At 43.0% G+C, this 21,107-nt stretch overlaps 1 long non-coding RNA gene across 1 annotated transcript in view; it reads right to left on the reverse strand.

Annotated features, from left to right (window-relative positions):
• Window positions 1–9,683: 9,683 nt before the first annotated feature.
• LOC128352446 (uncharacterized) overlaps window positions 9,684–21,107 on the reverse strand; it is a 214,705-nt gene continuing 203,281 nt past the window's right edge. The window contains exon 3 of the long non-coding RNA XR_008320420.1: window positions 9,684–9,985. This is a non-coding gene — a long non-coding RNA (uncharacterized LOC128352446). The remainder of the gene's footprint in view (window positions 9,986–21,107) is intronic.

Here is a 21,107-nt window from a genome sequence, read left to right on the forward strand (position 1 = left end):
GGGAGGTCCTAGAAGGCAAATTTAGGCTGCTAGGTAGCATACGGAAGTCCAGGATCCCCAGGGTAGCATTATCCGAAATGCTACCTCTTCCAAGCACAGGGTCAGTGAGACAGGCAGAGCTTAAGGGTCTCGATGCATTGATGAGATGGTGGTACTGGGAGGATGGTTTTAGATTTTTTAGGCACTGAGATACATTTTGGGGCAAACAAAGTCTGTACAAAAGGGACAGGCTCCACTTGAACCCAGATGCAACCACATTGCTGACACTTAAAATCAAGAAGGTTCCAGAGCAGCTTTTAAAGTGTTGTCTGGGAGATTGCTGACAGGAACTGGGTGGTATCTGGTTCAGCAAGCAAAATCACCTAAGGTGCGAGGGTGCAAACATTTCAGAGAAACCAGAAGGGGACAAAGTAGAGTAAATGAAAGCATGACAGCTAGTCAAAAAGATCAAATGACAGCAAGGGATATAGCACACACCAATGCCAGGTAAGAAATTTGGTGTATAGGTGTCTATATACCAGTGCCAGGTGTCTATATACCAATGCCAGAAGTCTCTGAGCCAAGATGAGTGAGCTGGAGTGCTTGGTTACTAATGAAAACATACTTATGGTAGGCATAGTGGAAACTTGGTGGAATGGTGAGAACCAGTGGGACATGGTTATTCCTGGATACAAACTCTACAGAAAGGAGAGGGAGCAGGGGATTGGGGCTAGGGTAGCACTATATATTGAAGAAAGGATAGAATCCAACAAGCTAGAATACTTAGGAGGACCGGAGTCCTCCACAGAATCATTATGGGTGACAATACAAGGAGTGAAAGGAAATGTGTTACTAGGGACATGCTATTGCCCTCCTGATCAAAATGCTGAGAGTGACCTGGTGTTGGAGAGGCAAATCAAAGAGATGTCAAAGAGAGACAGAACTGTAATCAGAGAGCCAGTGTGGTGTAGTGGTTAGAGTGCTGGACTAGGACCGGGGAGACCCGAGTTCAAATCCCCATTCAGCTATGATACTAGCTGAGTGACTCTGGGCCAGTCACTTCTCTCTCAGCCTAACCTACTTCATGGTGTTGTTGTGAGGAGAAACCCAAGTATGTAGTATGCCGCTCTGGGCTCCTTGGAGAAAGAGCTGGATATAAATGTAAAAATAAATAAAATAATAATAAGGGATGAGGGATAAAAAACTGAGTCTGAATCCAGATAAGATAGAGGTGCTTATTGTGCAGGGTTGGAACTTGGGAAACAATTTTGATCTGCCGGTTCTGGATGGGTTCATGCTTCCCCAGAAGGAACAGGTATGCAGTCTGGGGGTGCTTCTAGATCCGAACCTCTCCCTGGTGTCCCACGATGAGGAGGTGGCCCGAGGTGCTTTTTATCAGCTTCAGCAGATATGCCAGCTGCATCTGTTTCTTGAGATGAACGACCTCAAAACGGTGGTACATATGCTGGTAAACTCTAGGTTGGATTACTGCAATGCGCTCTATGTGGAGCTGCCTTTGTACGTAGTCCGTAAACTGCAGTTGGTTCAGAATACAGTGACCAGGTTGGTCTCTGGAACTACACTGGCTGCTGATACGTTTCTGTTGGAGATGAACCTCCAGTGCATCGACCTTTTGCACCAACTGTTCTAATGACCACTAGGGGCATTGGGAGTAGAGACAGTGAGTCAGGGTCTCCCTATCTGTCCCTACTCTATGACCCCTGAACTGACTCTGCAGCACTTCCTGTGCTGAGTCACAATCCTTCCTTTCCTCCTAGAGAGCAGATGGAAACATCTCACTCTCTCCTTACCTATCCACTATGTAGTCCTTTAGATTAGAGATAGGTCTTTCCTATCTAAGTGTATTTAACCAATAAATATTTAGTGTTTAGTCATACAAGGATCTCCATGTGTTTTCTTTAAATAGCTGCAATATCCAAACCATCCTCTGCTACCTACTGTGTAACTGGAGTGTGTGCTCATTCCTTAGTGCTCTGCTGTTTTACCTATTGTGGGTAAAAATCAATAACCTCTAACAGTTTCTGGACAAAATACAAAGTGCTGGTTATTTCCTATAAAGCTCTTAACAGCTTAGGCCCTGGGTATTTAAGAGAACATCTTCTTCACCGTGAGCCCCATCACCTGTTACAATCAGTTGGAGAGATTCATCTCCGGTTATCCCCAACCCGTTTGGCGGCTACCCAAGAGTGGACCCCCTCCGTGGCTATCACTGAACTTTAGAATGAGCTCCCTGTTGAAATAAGAGCCTCCTCATCTCTGGCAATTTTTAAAAAGGCACTGAAGACATATTTATGTACCTAGGCTTTTAATTAGATTCATAGTTTAAATATTTTAAACTACAGGAAGAGGGTAGGAATAAATGAACAATTTTCACAATGGAGTTAAGTAAGAAGTGGGGTCCTCCAAGGATCTGTACTAGGACCAGTGCTGTTTAATTTGCTCATAAATGATCTAGAACAGGCCTACATATCCGTCCTGCTAGGCTCTTTTTCTTGGCCCACAGGGCCATTCTGGCTGCTTGCCTCCCTCTGGCTCCTGAGCCCTCCACAGGGCTCGCTTTCTCCCCACTTGCAAGTTCCCAAGCCACTTCACTACTGTTGGACCAGGAGCTCCCTGGAAATGAGGGCGTGCATGCACTGAATGAAGATATGTATGTACCCTGTCTTTCCTTCAGGACACACTTGCGTTTTCATTTCCAGGAAGCTCAAGGGAGTTTGCTGCTATGCCAGAGGCCTGGCAGTGAAGACCAGGAGTTGGCAGCATCAGGAGATTGAGGCACTGTACTCTTTGACATGGCGGCAAGGCATCAGCAGCAGATCAACAGCAGGCTTTGCCTCAGTGGTTAGGGCCTACTTTGGGGCTTCCAGGCTGTATTGGTGCTGAGTGTGGCATGTGTGGGGTTGGCGTCACTCTGACGGGGCTCCCCTCACATTCTAGGGCGATTCTCAGTCTTGCGGAGCCTGTGTAGCAACACATGGGAGGTTTAGGAGGCATTGCAGCAGCACACAGGAGGTTTAGGAGGCATTGCTGCGCAGCTTGGCAGCTCCCCCCACAGCCCCCCCCCCCCCCACAGCCCATCAGAATGTGGGTCTAGCTGAGCTTCGGATGAGGTGCGTCCTTCTTGCAAATACCACCATACCACCCCCCCCCCACAAAAGCCAAATCTGCCCAATGTTCCTACAAATCCAGCAGTAACTTCTCCTGCGGGTGCTATCACTCTCTCAGCGGCCAGCAGCCTCAGTGCTTAAGGGACTGAGTTGGGCAGAGAAGGGGTGAACCGTGGGGGCAAAGCCAAGGACATAATCACCCAAAGCCCGGGCCAGACCCCTGTCCTAATGGGATGTGACTGAGACTGCCTTGGTCGCTCTAGTGGATGACCTACGCCGGGAACTAGACGGGGAGTGCGTCCCTGTTGGTTCTGCTGGACCTCTCGGCGGCGTTCGATACCATCGACCATGGTATCCTTCTGGGCCGCCTCTCGAGTATGGGAATCGGAGGCACTGCGTTGCAGTGGTTCCGGTCCTTTCTTGAGGGGAGGGTCCAGAAGGTGGTGCTGGGAGACTACTGCTCGGTCCTGTGGCCGTTGGCCTGTGGGGTCCCGCAGGGGTCGGTCTTGTCCCCCATGCTGTTTAACATCTACATGAAGGCGCTGGGAGAGGTCATCCGGGGATTTGGACTGAGTTGTCAGCAATATGCGGATGACACTCAGCTCTATCTCTCCTTGTCATCTGATCCTAGGGAGGCGGTGGATGTCCTGAATCGGGGGCTGGAGTCCGTGATGGGGTGGATGTGGGCAAACAAACTGAAATTGAATCTGGATAAGACGGAGGTACTGTTGGTCAGTAGGAGAGCCAATCGGGATGAGGAGATTTTACCAGTTCTGGATGGGGTTGCACTCCCCTTGAAGGAGCAAGTACGCAGCTTGGGGGTACTACTGGACCCGGCTCTGCTTTTGGAAGCTCAGGTGGAGGCGGTGGCCAGGGGTGCCTTTGCACGGCTTCGGCTGGTGCGCCAGCTGCGTCCCTTTCTCGAGAAAGCAAATCTGGCCACGGTTACCCACGCCTTAGTCACGTCACAGTTGGATTACTGTAACGCGCTCTATGTGGGGCTGCCCTTGAAGAATATCCGGAAACTGCAGCTAGTGCAAAACGCGGCAGCGAGGGTGTTATCTGCAGCTGCCCGTTGGGAACATATCACCCCCATTTTGAAAGAGCTGCACTGGCTGCCGGTTTGTTTCCGGGTCCAATTCAAGGTGCTGGTTTTGACCTTTAAAGCCCTTAACGGTTTGGGCCCGGGGTATTTGAGGGACCGCCTGCTCCCAAGGGTTGCTGCCCGCTTGACAAGGACATCTGAGGGGGCCCTGCTCCGGGTGCTGACAATGAGGGAGGCCCGGCTTTCGTGCACTCGGGACAGGGCCTTCTCTGTTGCTGCCCCTAGACTCTGGAATGCTCTCCCGGTGGCCATTCGTTCCTCAGACTCCATCACGGCTTTTAGAAAGCTTTTAAATACTTGGCTTTTTACCCAGGATTTTACATGATTGTTTTTACTGCGGCTTCTCTGTTTTTATCTGTTATCTGTCGTCATGTTTTTATGCTTGTTTATATGTTTTTAGCTTGATGTTTTTATTGCTTGATGTTTTTACTGCTTTTATTGTATGTTTTAATTTTTGTAAACCGCCTTGGGGTTTTCTTTTAACGAAAGGCAGTATAGAAATGTAAAAATAAATAAATAAATAAATAAATAAATGTGAAGGGAGCTGCAGGCCCCACAGCCGCCCCTCTGCTAAGCCAGCCGAGAACAGGCCTGCTACAGAGGATAAGTAATTTCTCTGCAACATCAGGCACCCAGGAGGAGGAGGAGTGTACTTATGGAATGAGTATTGCTAAATTGCTATCTCTTCTATATCAGATTTTAAAATGCACTGTGCTAATACAGAATAAATAAAAGCTGCAAAAGTGAGATATTTAGTCAACAAAACCTGAACAGTTCCAGAGTATGGAAATTTCTTTTTGAAAGCATGAATTTTCTGGGGGTCAAGCATCAAATATTTTTTTAAAAGCTCATATTAAATAACAGCTAAACATAGACCTTAAAGCCCTTGAATATTCATTTGATTTTTCAATAAGAAGAGGTTAGACATTTTGAAAATTGATTAAGTACTTTCTTGTCTTGCTATTCAAAATAAACATTTGCTAAAGAGCTTACTTGTCTACACTGCTTCCTATAAGGACTTAAGAATCAGACAAAAGAATTAATGCTTTGCTCCATAAATATATCTATTATTGGCAATAACTGCTAAATTTTTAACAGCCAATATTTGTTGCCAGTGGATAAGATGCACATGGGCAAAAACACAATGGACATATTTTTCTTATCAGTAAACATACAGGAGTATGAATATTTATCAGTCTCTTTCTTTTTTCAAGACTTTTCAGACACTGCATTGTTTTTCCAGAGGATATTGTTGAACTAACCCTTTTGTGCTTCAGTTAAGCTTGCATGTTAAACAGCCATTAAATTAAACAGAGTTGTATCTGACAATTCTGAATAACAAATCTATTCATCATAAGACTTGTCACATAACTGGTAAAGGAACAATGAATTCACAAAGAGCCAGTATTAAGCTCTGTAAATGCAGGGCCAATTAGGATAGTAATTCTTGTGTCATAATATTGTGTTCATATCATAATGGTGTCATATACTTAATGGCTTGGACAGAACTTGGAATCTCGACCTGAAAGTTCCATGGCAGTCGTCATTAGCCTGCAATCTATTTGTAGAATGTCCCATAAGTTATCCTCTTCTCAGATTTAACAAGGTCTCAGATTGTACAAATTCTGGCCAGACTTGCCCTGCGTAGGTGCAGCAGTGCAATTTCCAGGCTACCGCTGTGCTGCCACTCGAGCAAGGGAAGGCCAGCATTCCTCCCTTGTTCAAATGAGGGATACAATGTGCGTGAGTAGGGGAAGGCCACTGAGTATACAAATCCCTTGCTGAGTTGGATACCCAGAGGCCAACATACGGACTAGCACTATGCAAGGATTACATTGCGGGCTTCTTCCCCACTGAAGCAACAGTGCAGCCATAGTAGTATGAAACTCACCATGCTACGCTTGCATAGCACCAGTCTGGATGTTGCCCTCTGAGTATTCAACAGCCCTTTCCTCAGCAATTAGCCTAGCTATAATTTCATTCAGCTCATATCTTTCCAAGCTCTATCCTCTAGAAATGTTATACATTCCATCTATCTAGACAGCTAACATCGATTGTAAGGATTCCTTTCTACGCTGTTAACCATTTTTTAAAATGCCAATGGTCCCTACATCAGTTGCCTGAGGCTGCCACCCAATGGGTCACCTGATGTCAGTGGCTTAAAATAGATGCCACTTTGTCCGCCCCCCCCCCATGCTTTTAAATTATTCAGGAAATTTGTTTTATTTTCTTATTTGAACAGTACAACTACCGTTAGTATGGTATAACCTCACTTTATTTGTTGTGAACTCTCCCATAGCTTTTTCACTAGTTCAACATGAAGAGTTTGCTACTGGGAAAGAGCAAGATACTAATGTTTCCCTCTGGCTGGGAATCAAGTGCTTTCCATGTATGTTTTCAACTGTCTTGGCTTTTGTCAGTTTTTACTGTTGGTGATTTGTTGTTTTATTTTTTTAATTGGTGCATCTTTTCCTCTGAGTTCTTTTTTCACTGAAGCACGAAATTCACAAATCTTTATAAATAAATAATACATCTTGAGGATGCACCTCTTTGTTCTATAGCATCTATAACAGGGCTGCACAACTTCGGCTCTCCTACAGATGTTGGACTACAAAGGTTGGGCTACAAGTTCCATCATCCTGATGACTGTCCAGTGTGGCTGGGGATGATGGGAGCTGTAGTCCAACAACAGCTGGAGAGGTGAAATTGTGCTGCCATGATCTATAACAATGCAGGAAGTCATCAGCTTGTTGCACCCTACATGAGTTTCATTATAACATCATATAATGCTGTATATCAGGGTTTCTTAACCTTGGGCCCCCAGATTTGTTGGACTACAACTCCTATCATCCCCAGACATGGCCTTTGTGGCTGATGGGAGTTGTAGTCCAACAACATCTGGGGGCCCAAGGTTAAGAAACCCTGCTATATATGATCCTGAAAGAATGAACAGAATTGTGAAAATCTTTGCTGGAGCTGTTTGTTAGTTCAGTTTTCACTGTTACTATAGCCATGAATCCCCTCCCAGCCTATACAAAGAACTTGTAAGTCCTATTTCCTTAGAGCAACGGTAGCACTACTATTGTACTGTTCTTGTAAATGATTGTAAAAGATTCTTAGTGAGCTATGTGGAATATTTAATAATAGAATTTATATTTCCCACATATCCTGTAACTCCCTCATAAATGTTCCTCTGTTTTTTTAAAGGCTGTATTTTTACCCAGGACATTATTATGTGACAGATGACTACCAGCTTCCCCCCATTTCTAACAATCTAGTTTTTCTAAATGCCTTTTTTTGGGTTAATTAAGCCATATTGTTTTGAGAGCTTATTTATTTTTAATACAGGAGTATTTTGTGTTTAATACATAGAGATGCACATAGATATCTCTGGAATCAAGAAATCAGTGCCTGTGTGTGGCTGTGCACGCACGCACACACACACACACACTTCCTCTCTGCCTGTATCATAATTTGATCTGGAATATTTTATCACTTCAAATGAGTTAATCACAGAGGCAGATTACAGGCATTATTAGTCAATTATGCACACCACAGGGTAAATGAAATAGTAACTGCAAGAGCCCAATCAGAGTGTCTGCAATGATTATTGCAATAGCGATACATTATTAAATTGCAGATCCTATAAAGTTACAGCAGAGTTTAAGCCTGGGATGGAGAATTAAATTTAGGTGTATTCAGTGAAAGTACAAACCTGTTGGATCATTTCTAACATTTTAAATAAACTGAATCTTTACATGCATCTAAAGGTAATAAATGTAAACCAAATTATTCGTATTGGAATTTATATAACTATCACAGAGAAGTACACCATGTTCTTGCCCTACTGACTAAATTTAGTTAAAGTTAATCTGAGACTGACGGACAATTTGATTCAATTTCACAAATTCAAGTTCTGCCCAAACATATTTAGTAGAATTTTATTTACCTAAATGGATATAAGCCACACTGAATGAATCATGCAATTGGTCCATTAACCCCAAAACTTCACTGGCTGACATGATGAACAGAGTAATCCAGGCAGTTTTGCAACACCGCAGTGCTGTGGACATCTGAAACACCCTCAGTGTTGTGCAAGACAGCTTTTGTGCTAATACATGAAGTCAAGTCATCACACTTGTCCAACTACTTTTGTAATTGCCAATGGAAGTAGTGTTGCACAAGCGTGATTGCACAATTTTACATATCCACAAAAGAGTGCTCTTGTACAATGCCAAGGATATAGTTTTAGAGGCCTGCAGGAGCATGGGTGGTTCAAACCACGAATGTTACTCTGCTCAGCACATCAGCCACTGACTGGCAGCAAATATTCAAGGTGCCAAATAGACATCTTTTCCAGCAATACTAATAGTGATCCTTTAACTGGAGGATGTTAGGCACTGAAATGAGAGCCTGTCATAAACCAAGCCACCCGGACCACCTGCCAGGCCTGTGCGATCAGAACTCAGGGGTTGAGGAGCCTGAATGGAGGCCAGATCCCCTTTCTGTACCCATGCACCACAAACCTGAGGGTCCACTCACTGAATCAGAGCCATCAGCGTAGAAGACAAGGAAGAGAATGCAGGAGAGCTGGCACCACCTGAGACACTTGATCTGGAAGAACTACCATCCCTACCTTGCCCAGAAGATATTCCCATGGCTCCATCTTCTGACTCTGAGGACTCCCTGGAACTACAACCAACAGAATCATCATCCCACCAGAGAAATTTGCTTATAAGGAATAGGTCACAGTTCCTTTAAATGATTGAAATCCCTAGAAGAGGTTGGAGGAGTCTGAAACAGGGATCCTGGAGCAGACCCATTTAAGAGCTCAGTCTGAGCAGCTTTTGAAGCAACTTTATTGTAAAGCTTTCCTGACTGCTACTGAGCTCTTACTTCGACTCCCTGGTTCCTGACTTTCTGCTTGCACGACTTCTTTCCACTTGCCTAACTTGCCTTCTCCTGTATACTGTCTCTGGCTACTCGCCCATTGATTGTCTGACCACACATCTTGCCTGTTCCTATTGGACAGCCTACTGGTACTGATCTTTACATATATGACCTTGACCTTGCCTTATCCTAGGAAGTGCTTTCCAGCTTCTACCCTTGGCCTGACAACTTTGATTTCACAGACCTGCGTTAACCCTGATTGACTCATCAGTACCAACATGTCAGAGCCTTCTACATGAATAGCATGTTATCTACAATTAAGTTTTGACACTAACTGCATGGTGTTCATTTTCTTGATGTGTCACCCAAGAGTAGCTGAAAAATTGCCTAAGGAACTGGTTTAGACACTTATAAATACTAGAGTATCAAGGAATTATATTACAAAAAAATATTTTAAAAAGCCCTACGAAATTAATCCAGCAATACTACTGCAGGATAAATGATGTCTAAGGCACAGCCTATGTTTTGTTTACCACATGTATATACTGCCCTTCTGACAATGCACTCAAGGCACTTCATAGTTCGAAATAATGGTTCACAATTTAATAGACATTTTACAAAAGGGGAAATGGACAGGATATTTTGATAATACCACAGTTCTACTGTCTATTAATAAAGGCAGGAGGTGGTCACAAGTGTTTCTTTGGGTATGTTGGAGTTCCCTGAATAATCCATTTGATATGTTTAGTACAAAGTGGCTTAATTCATACAAACAGCAGATGAAGCAGTAAACTTGTTTTTGGACTTGTTTCTTGCACTACTTCAAACTTCAGTGAGAGGTCCCCATATATGGATGCTTCTGCATATACACACACACAAATCTCTACAGAGAGAAAAACAGCATGTCAGGAAGAATGCCAAACTATTATTCTCAGTTTTTGCAAGACATCTAAGAGTTTTCTACATACCATGATTTATTTATTTTTTTAAAAAAGATAGTGTGAAATGGTACAGAAACAGGTTTATCACTTCAGTTTCTCTTTGTGAGAACTGGGCTTTCAAGTGTGGTAAACATAGTAGTAGAATTTAGGTCTCTTCCCACACGTGGGCTGTTCTGCTTATGTAACTCCACACAATCTCACCCTCCTGACCAGCATAGTACATTAGCATATGGTCAGTGGGATCGCAATGGGATGCACTGATTCAGGTAAAGCTAAAGTGTGCCGTTGAGTCAGTGTCGACTCCTGGCGAACACAGAGCCATGTGGCTGCCTTTGGTAGAATACAGAAGGGGTCTACCATTGCCATCTCCCGTGCAGTATAAGATGATGCCTTTCAGTATCTTCCAATATCTCTGCTGCTCGATATAGGTGTTTCCCATAGTCTGGGAAACATACCAGCGGGGATTCAAACCGGCAACCTCTCTCTTGCTAATCAAGTCATTACCCTACTGTGCCATTAGGTGGCTTCACTGATTCAGGACTCCCCCCAAAAACTTTATATACAAAGTATTGATCTTCATCTGATTAAAACACTGGCAGTGTATTTATTTAGTACATTTGTAACAACTGTTCTGCTTATTTACTCAACTTTGATTCAATATTCAATGGGGTTAAACTGTATACAAAATTAAATAATGTACTGGCTACACAACAAAGTTGATGGTAACCTCAGTGGTCTAACTGCTCTGGTCTAAATGACATTTTGCAATTGAAATAAGGCATCACAGGTGCTTCAAGACTCTTGATTATCATGGATTCAGAAATAAAAAGAGAAATAAATGATTTGTCAAAATAGCTAATGTTTGTCATTGGTTCCTTTGTAACTCCAGGCACTTTACACTTCTAGACCAGTCCTTCAACTTCTTATGTCAGAATGAAACACAGTTACCACAAGCATTGTTTCTTGTTAATTATGCACACACACACACACACACCTCAACATTAGAAAAGCTCTTACTTGTTCAAGAGACTAGAGGCTGGAGTGCCAAAAGGGACCACTCCCTCCCAATTAGTTCCCCTGACTTCACATTTTTGTTTAAATAGTCTCCCAAAAAGCTAGAGAAATGTTATATGTCGTCATCCTCTTGATAATTGAGGCCAGAGTCAAGCAGCTGTTTTCCAGAAGAGACCTAATTATGACATCAATAAGTCCTTTTCTGATTACACAGAAAACCTGCACAGTATTTTAGAGGCCCCTTTTTCTGTTCAGATCTGATTTTCAGAAGTTAAAGATTGCAATGACTTTAGCCACAACATGTTTTTTTTCCCTTTTGTGATTGAATCAGAAAAAAATAATTGGCCAACAACTTATTTCAACAACAACAAATAGCAGCATATGCAGTTGATCTTTAGAAGCTGATCCAAACACAGAAGTTAAGAAACCAAGTTGTTGAAAACACAATGGGAAATAACTCAGCACTTCCCAAATAATGGACATAATTCAACTGCAAGAAATTCACTTATCAAATGAATGGTCCAGTCTTAGGAACTGTGCCAGCACCTTTGGCTAACAGAAATAGCTTACTAATTTATTTGGATCCAGGCTAATAAACATTGTAAAGCACTTTGTAAAAATAAACGTTCTATATATATTATAAATAGTGATAAATATTACATCTAATTGTATAGTAGAGCCATGAGGAAAATAGCTGCTTACACTGTTCTGTGAGCAGTTATCATAGGCAGGTTCTACATGAGCTTTCATGCTTCTTCTTGTGCAAGAAGTTATGCACACTTTTGTGTTGCATCAGTGGTAAAACATACTTGGATTTAGGGTTGCCAGATAATGACTTTTGCCTCAAATTCCCTACTGTTTTGAACCCCCTCCAACTATTTCCATGTAGGAGGTGGTGTCCAGAGTTCGGGACCCACCTGTCACCAGTGCTGCATGGTCCGCCAGCCATTTATCTTTTTTAGTCATGGCAGCAGTGGCTGCTGCGTGGCCGCGGCCACCAGCCAATAAGAAGCTCTCCGCACATGCAAGGAGCCCTGGTCCTCCCCCATCCCACCCCCAACCAGCAGCTTGGTGGCACGCTTGTGCAGCACACCATTCACACAAAGAGCTGCAGCCAGCTAGCGAACACCAGCCAGCTGTCTCCCTGTCCCCCTGCCATTGCCAGCAGTGCTCCTACTGCCTTGCAGTGCAACGACCGGTCCATCAACCATGCGGATGATGGTCAGAAGCAGCACCAAGGGAAGCTTCAAACTGAGCCAGGAGGAGCGGCGCCTCCAGGAGGAGGGCCAGGGAACTGATACTCTGAGGTGTCCTCCATGAATTTGTCCAAGCTTATTTTAAAGCCATCAAGGCTGATCATCATCCAGAAAATTGCATAGATTTGTTCTATGCTCTGCCTGGTGAGTTGTATTTATTCTCAATTCATCCTATTTTTAGCAAAGCATGCATATATGATACCAATTAGTATATGTGAAATTTATGCACATTTGTATGCAAAGTGGATTTTTTTTAAGAGACCTTTTTAGTGAATAATAGCAACTATTTCTACATTTTTGGTGAAAGATTTTGACAATTTCTACCATCTGGACCTGGCAACTCTACTTGGATTGAGTTTCTTTTCTTGCACAACACTTTATTTATTATTATTTATTAGATTTCTATTCCAAAAATGGCTCAGGGTGGTTTACACAGAGAATGAATGAATGAATGAATAAATAAATAAATAAGAAAGATGGATCTTTAAAATCAGATGCAAACAGATTTTCCATAATTGGAAATCATTGAACATGAGGAACGGTACCTTTAGATCCAGCCCATAAAGTTATTTAGTTTTTATTGCAAAAGGAATCTTATAAGTCTACTCATCAGGACTGTACATACATTAACGGGCCTTACAGAGCTACTAACATTGTGCCAGTCCAGTAACTGCACTAACTTTGTTCCAGTCATAGCACTGTATGAATAGGACCATGACCCCATGATATGAAAGGCTTGGACCAAATAATCACTCGTGACTTGCCCTGTTTTCCTAAGAGCATCATTAAATGGTTCCAAGGCATTAATACTGGAATCTGTGGTGCATGCTGTTCTATAACTAACTGCTTTACAGATAGTCAAAGCTTTGTGATGAATATGGATCAAATATTTTGCTAAGTATTTTTTTTAATAGTACTGTGCATTGGTCTGGTTTCTGTCCACTTCCATTCTTTGGTGATTTAGTCAAGCTGTTCTTGAATGCTAGATAGTAATAAAGGAATGACTGTAGTTTGTTAGTTAGAGCAAGGTGGGGGGAAAATCTCTATCCAAATACTGGCCATGTATCCAAAAGGGAGCTCTAGAACCTTCAGCATCCAATATATATGATTAACCCACCTTTAGCAAACTCTGTGTTTATTAACTCAAAAATAAGTATTATATCATAATACAAAAGGTGGGAGCAAATTAGACGCAAAAGTTGTCCGAACATTTTACCTTCAAATTCCAAAATTGAAAAAACTATATTAGTTTGCACCCTAAACCCCCTTTTGTGAGAACTGAACTTACTCCAAGTCAATTTCAAATACACAGCATTATAGGTAATTTCCTGATAGGTAGTCTTGGAAATATGGCTTTTGTTGTGGACATATTAAAGAAAAACCTGCATCTATGTGGTGGTTGCCTGAAACTCTGCACTGTCACCAGCAGGTGGCAGCAGTATCCACTCGAAATATTTACAATACTTATTCAATTAAAAATAATCAGGAAACATAGGGTCCTGATACAATATATGCACAGCTCTAAATCTTTGAGATTCTCTTACAATATCATCCTTCATCTGTTGTGGTATTATATCATTCATTATTTCTGTTTTACGGCAATCATATGCTTCTGGGTCACCTTCAAAACGGGATTAGAAATTGATATATTTTCATGTGCCATGGCATATGCTTTGTAAGTCAGAAAACAGTGATTTATATCCTTATGTATAGATTTATTAATATCATACACTGCAAGGCATAGAGTAAGAGAGATTGGGGGTGATAGTCCTGAATAAAACGTTAATGCTGTGATTTACACTAATTTAAAAAAAAAATCCAAGGATAGCTTCTTCTTTTTTTAAGACAGAAAATGTAGTTTGCTCACAGAACATGTTCTTAATCTGTACTGGTGGAAATTTGTGGCGAGGGTGGGAGATGGGGGTAGACTGCGAAGGAAAGTCAAACTCTATTCAGACCTCATGGGGCATGGAGCAAAGTTAGATAATACCCAAAGGTAACTTCTAAACAATATGGGGGATGCTCACACACAAATTTTCTTTATTCATTACAGCTGCAGTATAATGGTGTGACATACAGAACTGATCCACAGCTGTAAATGAGTTATGAAAGTTTATTGGTTAGTGGAGTGGGAAGATTCTAGTATACTATGTTTCTTTTTACATTTTTGGAGTTTCAATCTTTTAAAAATAGTACCAAACATTAAAAATATTTATCTATCTTTCTATAATATTTATATACCACCCAAAACCTATATCTCTGGGTGGTTTGCAATAAAAACAATACAAATAAAAACAAAATAAAAACAAAACATTAACACAATTTAAAATTTAATACAGTATTAAAATGGTAAAAACTGTTAAACTGTAGATCTCAGTAAAAGCCTGGGTGAACAAATGTGTTTTGATTGCCTTTTAAAAAGTTGTCAGAGATGTGGAGGCTCGTATTTAAACAGAAGGTACATTCCAAAGCCTCAGGGCAGCAATGGAAAAGGCATACTGATAACACCCAGCATCAAATCTCCTGATGATCTCTCTCAGTGGTTTCATGTAGATGTTAAAAAACACTGGAGACAATATGCCGCCCTGAGGGACATCATATAGAAGTTCAGATTTTGAAGAACAACAGTCTCCAACGGACACCATCCGAAATCTGTCCATGAGGTAGGAGTGGAACCACCACAAAGCAGTGCATCCCACCCCCCCAACCCTGTCAGATGCTCCAGAAGGATACTATGGTCAATAGTATCGAAAGCTGATGAAATATATGAAAGGACCAACCGTCACACTCCCTTTGTCAATTCCCAATTGGAGATCATTCATAAGGCCGACCAAGACAGTTTCCTTCCACCCCATAGCCTGTCCAACATCCAGTTTGAAATGGGTCTAGATAATCAGACTGTCTGGAGCAGGGAGGCCAATACCCTCTCAATTACCTTTCCCAGCCATGGAAGGTTGGAGACAGGCCTATTGTTGTTTAATTCTGAGGATCAAATGCAGGCTTTTTCAGAAGAGGTCTAATAATTGCCTCCTTAAGACAAGGAGGCATCCTGCCGTCCCTCAGAGAAGCATTTATAATATCTACCAGGCCCTCTACGACAAACCCCCTGCCTGATAGTATAAGCCATGTCAGGCAAGGGTCAAGAGGTTAGGTGGTAGGCTGCACCATTCCAAGCAGCTTGTCCACATCCTCAGGAGTCACAACTGAAACTGATCCATCCTAATCACATAAGAGAGTTAGTTGACACCTGAGCATTAGACACTGCAGTAATTGTGGGTCCGAGAGACTAAGTTGGCTCAAATGCAAGATATTTTATCCATAAGGAACTCATTAAAAACATCACCTGGTAATTGATGCTTCCCAATTTCGATTTGGAAGGTGGGATTCACTAGTCCTCTCAAAACCCTGAACTACTTTGCTGGGTGTGAGTTTGTGGATGCAATATGGGCATTGCTTCTTTGCTGCATGTATTTAGCCTGAGCCCAAGTAGAGCTTTTCTCCACTTGTACTCCTCACCACTTCAGTCCCCTGTAGATCTTCTGTATACCAAGGGGCCATTTTAGAAACAGGTCAGAGATGACCGTTAGTGGTGTTTCTGTCTACTGCTCTGGTGAGTTTGCTTTTCCAATCCCCACCTTGGCATCAACCAGATCACTGGCAGAGCCAACATTAAATATTTCCAAGGCCTCTTGGAATCCTTTTGGATCCAATAAACTTCTTGGGCAGACTATACTAAAAGTATAGGCTCACCCCTACAAACATTGTCTTAATTATGGTTACAGTCAAGTCAGATTCAACTATCTCAGAATATTCTCATTAAAAAATGAGGGACAGATATTGAAATTAATGGTACAAGGTAGTTAATTGCAGTGGAACTACTTAAGTATTCTTCATCTGCTTGTCAGTCACTGTGTTTTACTATAGTAATGTTCAAAATGAAAATTTGTGGTTTTAGTATATGGAATACTAAAGGTAAAGGTAAAGTGTGCTGTCGAGTCAGTGTTGACTCCTGGTGACCACAGAGCCCTGTGTTTTTCTTTGGTAGAATACAGGAGGGGTTTACCATTGCCTCCTCCCGTACAGTATGAGATGATGCCTGAGAAGGTTATTGGATCCAATAGGGTTCCAAGAAGCCTTGTGGAGATTTAGTGTTGGTTCTGCTAGTGATCCTGTCGATGCCCTGGTGGAGAACTGGAACAGCATTGGAACAGCAAATTCGCCAGGGCAGTAGACATGATCACTCCTAAGCATCCTCTCCAATCCACTTCAAAATTGGCCCCTCAGTATATGGAAGAACTACAGGGGCTGAAGCAGCAAGGTAGATGACTGGAGAGCAAGTGGAGGAAGTCCTGACTCGAATCTGACAGATTACAACATAGAGCACATTTGAAGATCTATGCTTTGGCAATACAGGCGGCAAAGAAGCGATTCATTTCAGACCCTATTGCGTCTGCTAGTTCACATCCAGTGGAGTTGTTCAGGGTTGCGAGAGGCTAGTAAGTGCCCCTCCTCCCTTGAATCAGAATTTGGAACCATCTATTACCCGCTATTATGTGTTTAATGGGGTTTTTTTGTGGATAAAATCTCTCGTATTAGGGCTGACTTGGATTTAGACCCCACAGTTACTACAGTGTCCGAATTGGAGGTGTCCAGTGACACCTTATGTGGTCAAGTTGGAGCAGTTCCAGTTTGTGACTCATGTGGACAAGCTGCTCAGAGTGGTGTGGCCAAAGGCGTATCTAGGGAAAATAGCGCCTAGGGCAAGCACTGAAATTGCGCCCCCCCATCCAATCTGACACCCATCTTTCAGATAATTTTGACATAGTTCAGGGATTCCCAACCTGTGGTATTCTAGACATTGCTGAACGACAACTCCCATCATCCCAGCCACAAAAACTGTAGCTGGGGATGATGGGAGTTGAAGTTCAGCAACATCTGGAGTGCCACAGGTTGGGAACCCCTGCTCTAGTTGAAGGGCTTCCCAAATGAAGGGCAAAGAAATAAGCTTCTAAGTCCATTTGAACCCCTACAGTCCTTGTTTTACAAGTTAGGAACTGTGGACACCCTTCTGGTTGCTGCATATCAGAGGGACCACTGAAGTATACAATCCTTTTAAAAAGGGAGAAAGAGGCTTTAGCTCATCAAAAGCTGGGAAGGTCCAAGAACTGTGCATGTGTGTTGCACTCATGTTGCCTTTGAACACTGATAACTGCCTCCTAGAATTCTTTATAAGAACTTGAAACCAGCTAAGCAATTTTTTTCCAAACATCAGACTTGAAGCAATGTGGGGGAAGGGGGGGCGGAACAAACACACACACACAGGGCTAAGGGAGAAGCTCAACTCTAAGGAAGGCGACTGGGGGAAGCAGCATGGGGGAACACACACACACACACACACGGCTTAGGAAGGAGCGCAACCCTCATCAGTAAATAATAATAAAATAAATAAGGAAGGCGATGGGGAAGCAGCGTGGAGGAAGGGGGGCAACCAACAAACACACACACACACACACACGCAGGGCTTAGGAAGGAGCGCAACCCTCATCCAACAGTAAACAATAGTAAAATAAATAAGGAAGGCAATGGGGAAGCAGCGTGGAGGAAGGGGGGGGGACCAACGAACATAAACACGGCTAAGGAAGGAGCCGAGCAGCAGCTCTCTAAGGAAGGCGCCCGGGGAAGCAGCGTGGGGGAAGCCGGGGGGGGGGACAAACACGCATACACACACACAGGGCTAAGGAAGGAGCACCTCTCTAAGGAAGGCTCCTGGCCCGGGAAGCCGCATGGGGGAAGCCGTGGGGGGACAAACAAACTCACAGGGCTAAGGAATGCAGAAAGTCCCAGCAGGCAGCTGCTTAGTCTTCTTGGCCACGGGGTTGTGCAGGGAATCATGCGCAGGATTCAACCAGCTCGGGGGCGTGCGCTTTGCCAGCCAATGGGAGCGCCCGCCCACCACTGCGCCTGCGCGAGTGGGGGGTGCATGGGTGCGAGGTCCGCCGGCGTTGCAGCCTGGGCGCCCAACGCCGGCCAGCTGCAGCGGTAAGCAGCGCCGGTGCCCGCTGGGGCCTGTGATTTTGGTGGGTGGCAGCCATCTTGTGCCCCCCCTTCATGTGGCGCCCAGGGCACGTGCCCTGACTGCCCCACCCTGGTTACGCATCTGGGTGCAGCCTATCCCCTGTTCTCTTGACCCTTGTCAGCATGGCTAACACCTAGTAGAGATCATAAATGCTTCTCTGAGAGAGGGCAGGATGCCTCCTTGCCATAAGGAGGCAATTATTAGACCACTTCTGAAGAAGCCTGTCTTGGACTCCTCAGAGTTGAGCAACTATAGGCCTGTCTCCAACCTTCCATGGCTGGGCAAGGAATTGAAAGGGTAGTGGCCTCCCAACTCCAGGCAGTCTTGGATGAAACTGATTAGCTAGACCCATTTCAGTCGGGCTTTTGGGCAGGCTATACAGAGGAGACTGCCTTGGTCAGCCTGATGGATGATCCCCAATTGGGAATTGACAGAGAAAGTGTGACTCTGTTGGTCCTTTTGGATCTCTTGGAGGCTTTCAATACTACTGGACATAGTATCCTTTTGGAGCGTCTGAGGGGGTTGGGGGTGGGAGGCACTGCTTTGAAGATTCCAGATGGTGTCCCTCGGGGACTGTTGTTCTTCGAAATCTGAACTTTCCTATTGTGTTCCTCAGGGTTCCATATTGTCTCCTATGTTGTTTAACATCTACATGAAACCGCTAGGAGAGATAATCAGGAAATTTGATGCAAGGTGCTGATGACACTCAATTTTTTTTCTTCATGTCAACATCATCAGGAGAAGGCATAACCTTCCTAAATGCCTACCTGAAGGCAGTGGTGAGCTCAATGACAGGTCACAAGCTAAGGCTGAATCCAGATAAGATAGAGGTACTTATTGTGTGGGGTCGCAACTCAGGAGATGATTTTGATCTGCCAGTTTTGGATGGGGTCACACTTCCCCAGAAGGAACAGGTATGCAGTCTGGGGGTGCTTCTGGACACAAACCTCTACCTGGTGTCCCAGGTTGAGGCAATGGCCAGAGGTGCCTTTTATCAGCTTCTGCTGATATGTCAGCTGCGTCTATTTCTTGAGATAAATGACCTCAGAACAGTAGTACATTTGCTGGTCACCTCCAGACTTGACTACTGCAATGCACTCTATATGGGGCTGCCTATATGTAGTGCAGAAACTGCAGTTGGTCCAGAATGCGGCAGCCAGGTTGGTCTCTGGGTCATCTCGAAGATACCATATCACTCCTTCTTTGCTGTGAACCACACCACCCATTGAGATCATCTGGAGAGGTTTGTCTGTAGTTGCCACCGGCTCGTCTGGTGGATATTCAGGGATGGGCCTTCTCCATTGCTGCCCCGAGGCTTTGTAACACACTTCCTGCTGAAATAAAAGCTTACCCATCTCTTACAACTTTTAAAAAGGCTGTCAAGACACATTTGTTCACCCAGGCTTTTAATTATATATAGTTTTCATTGTGTTTTAAATAGTTTTAATGTTTTAAATTTTAATTGTTGTAATGTTTTAATCTTTATCTGTTGTTTTTATTGTTTTGTTGTAAACTGCCCAGAGACTTGTGTTTTGGGTGGTATACAAATGTCTTAAATAGAAAATAAATAAATAAATAAAATAGTATCAAATATCAAGTTTCAATCAAATATATATTCCATTAACAAAAAGCTTTCCAGTTTAACATTCTCTAAGCGCTTTCTATGCTTACTCAAGTTCCACAATGCCAGGAAATTGCACTCTTAGTTCTTAAAAGAGTGCATTGTTCTTCATCAGAGACTTATAAAGGACAACTTATAAAAAGGCTACCATTTAATGATGCTTGTAAATAGTACATAAACTACTACACTGTTAAAAGTTGCTAACTTGTTACTACATTGTTAAACGCCTGCTAACTTGGCAAAGAGGCACCTTTTAACGTGGTGATTCTCTTTATTTACAGGGGGACAGTAATTGGCCCTATCCACCCTCAGCACAGTACCTCTAGTGACTGTTGCTGGTGTATATCTTATGTTTAGATTGTGAGCCCTCTGGAGACAGGGATCCATCTTATTTATTTATTATTTTTCTGTGTAAACCATCCTGAGCCATTTTTGGAAGGGCAGTATAGAAATTGAATGAATCAATGAATCAATGAAAATTGTTAAGATGGGACAGTCTCTGAGTATATGCAGAGTGCATTTTTCCTATAAGCAAAGGCTTCCTTCTTACCTGTATAAATATTTGACATCAACATGTGTTGAGGATAATTTTCAATTATCCAGTTGAAAGCAAATACATTTCACATCTAAATCTGGGTGGCTTTGCACACCACCACATACTTTTGCATTCATATGTTCAGGTAAACTTAGTCACAGAAGTAGACACCTTCCTATAGCATCTGATTTAGCAACTTGCTGAAGTTATGCAATTTGGGTCTGGTTGTTACTACCTTGATTTTGTGTGAAGGGGGGATTGTCACAAAGCATACAAAAACAGTTTGTTCTGTTAAACATTAAGCTGCAGTTTGTTGGAACAACAGGAAGTGATTCCTATACTAATTACAGCTGGTTATATCATCCAGAAGTCTTCCTTGTTGGAAGGCCCTCTGGACAGTACTCCTTGACCCTTTTAGTTGTAATGATGAATACAACTTGATACAACTACACTAATATTTATACCCTTTGGTTAAGCTACATGATTATTCCTTAGGTTATATTCAGCTCCCCCCAGAAACAGTTTTAACCAGGCATAGATTAAACTATCTTGGAATCATCTA

This window comes from Hemicordylus capensis, chromosome 3 (genome assembly GCF_027244095.1).
Source record: "Hemicordylus capensis ecotype Gifberg chromosome 3, rHemCap1.1.pri, whole genome shotgun sequence".
NCBI lineage: Eukaryota > Metazoa > Chordata > Lepidosauria > Squamata > Cordylidae > Hemicordylus > Hemicordylus capensis.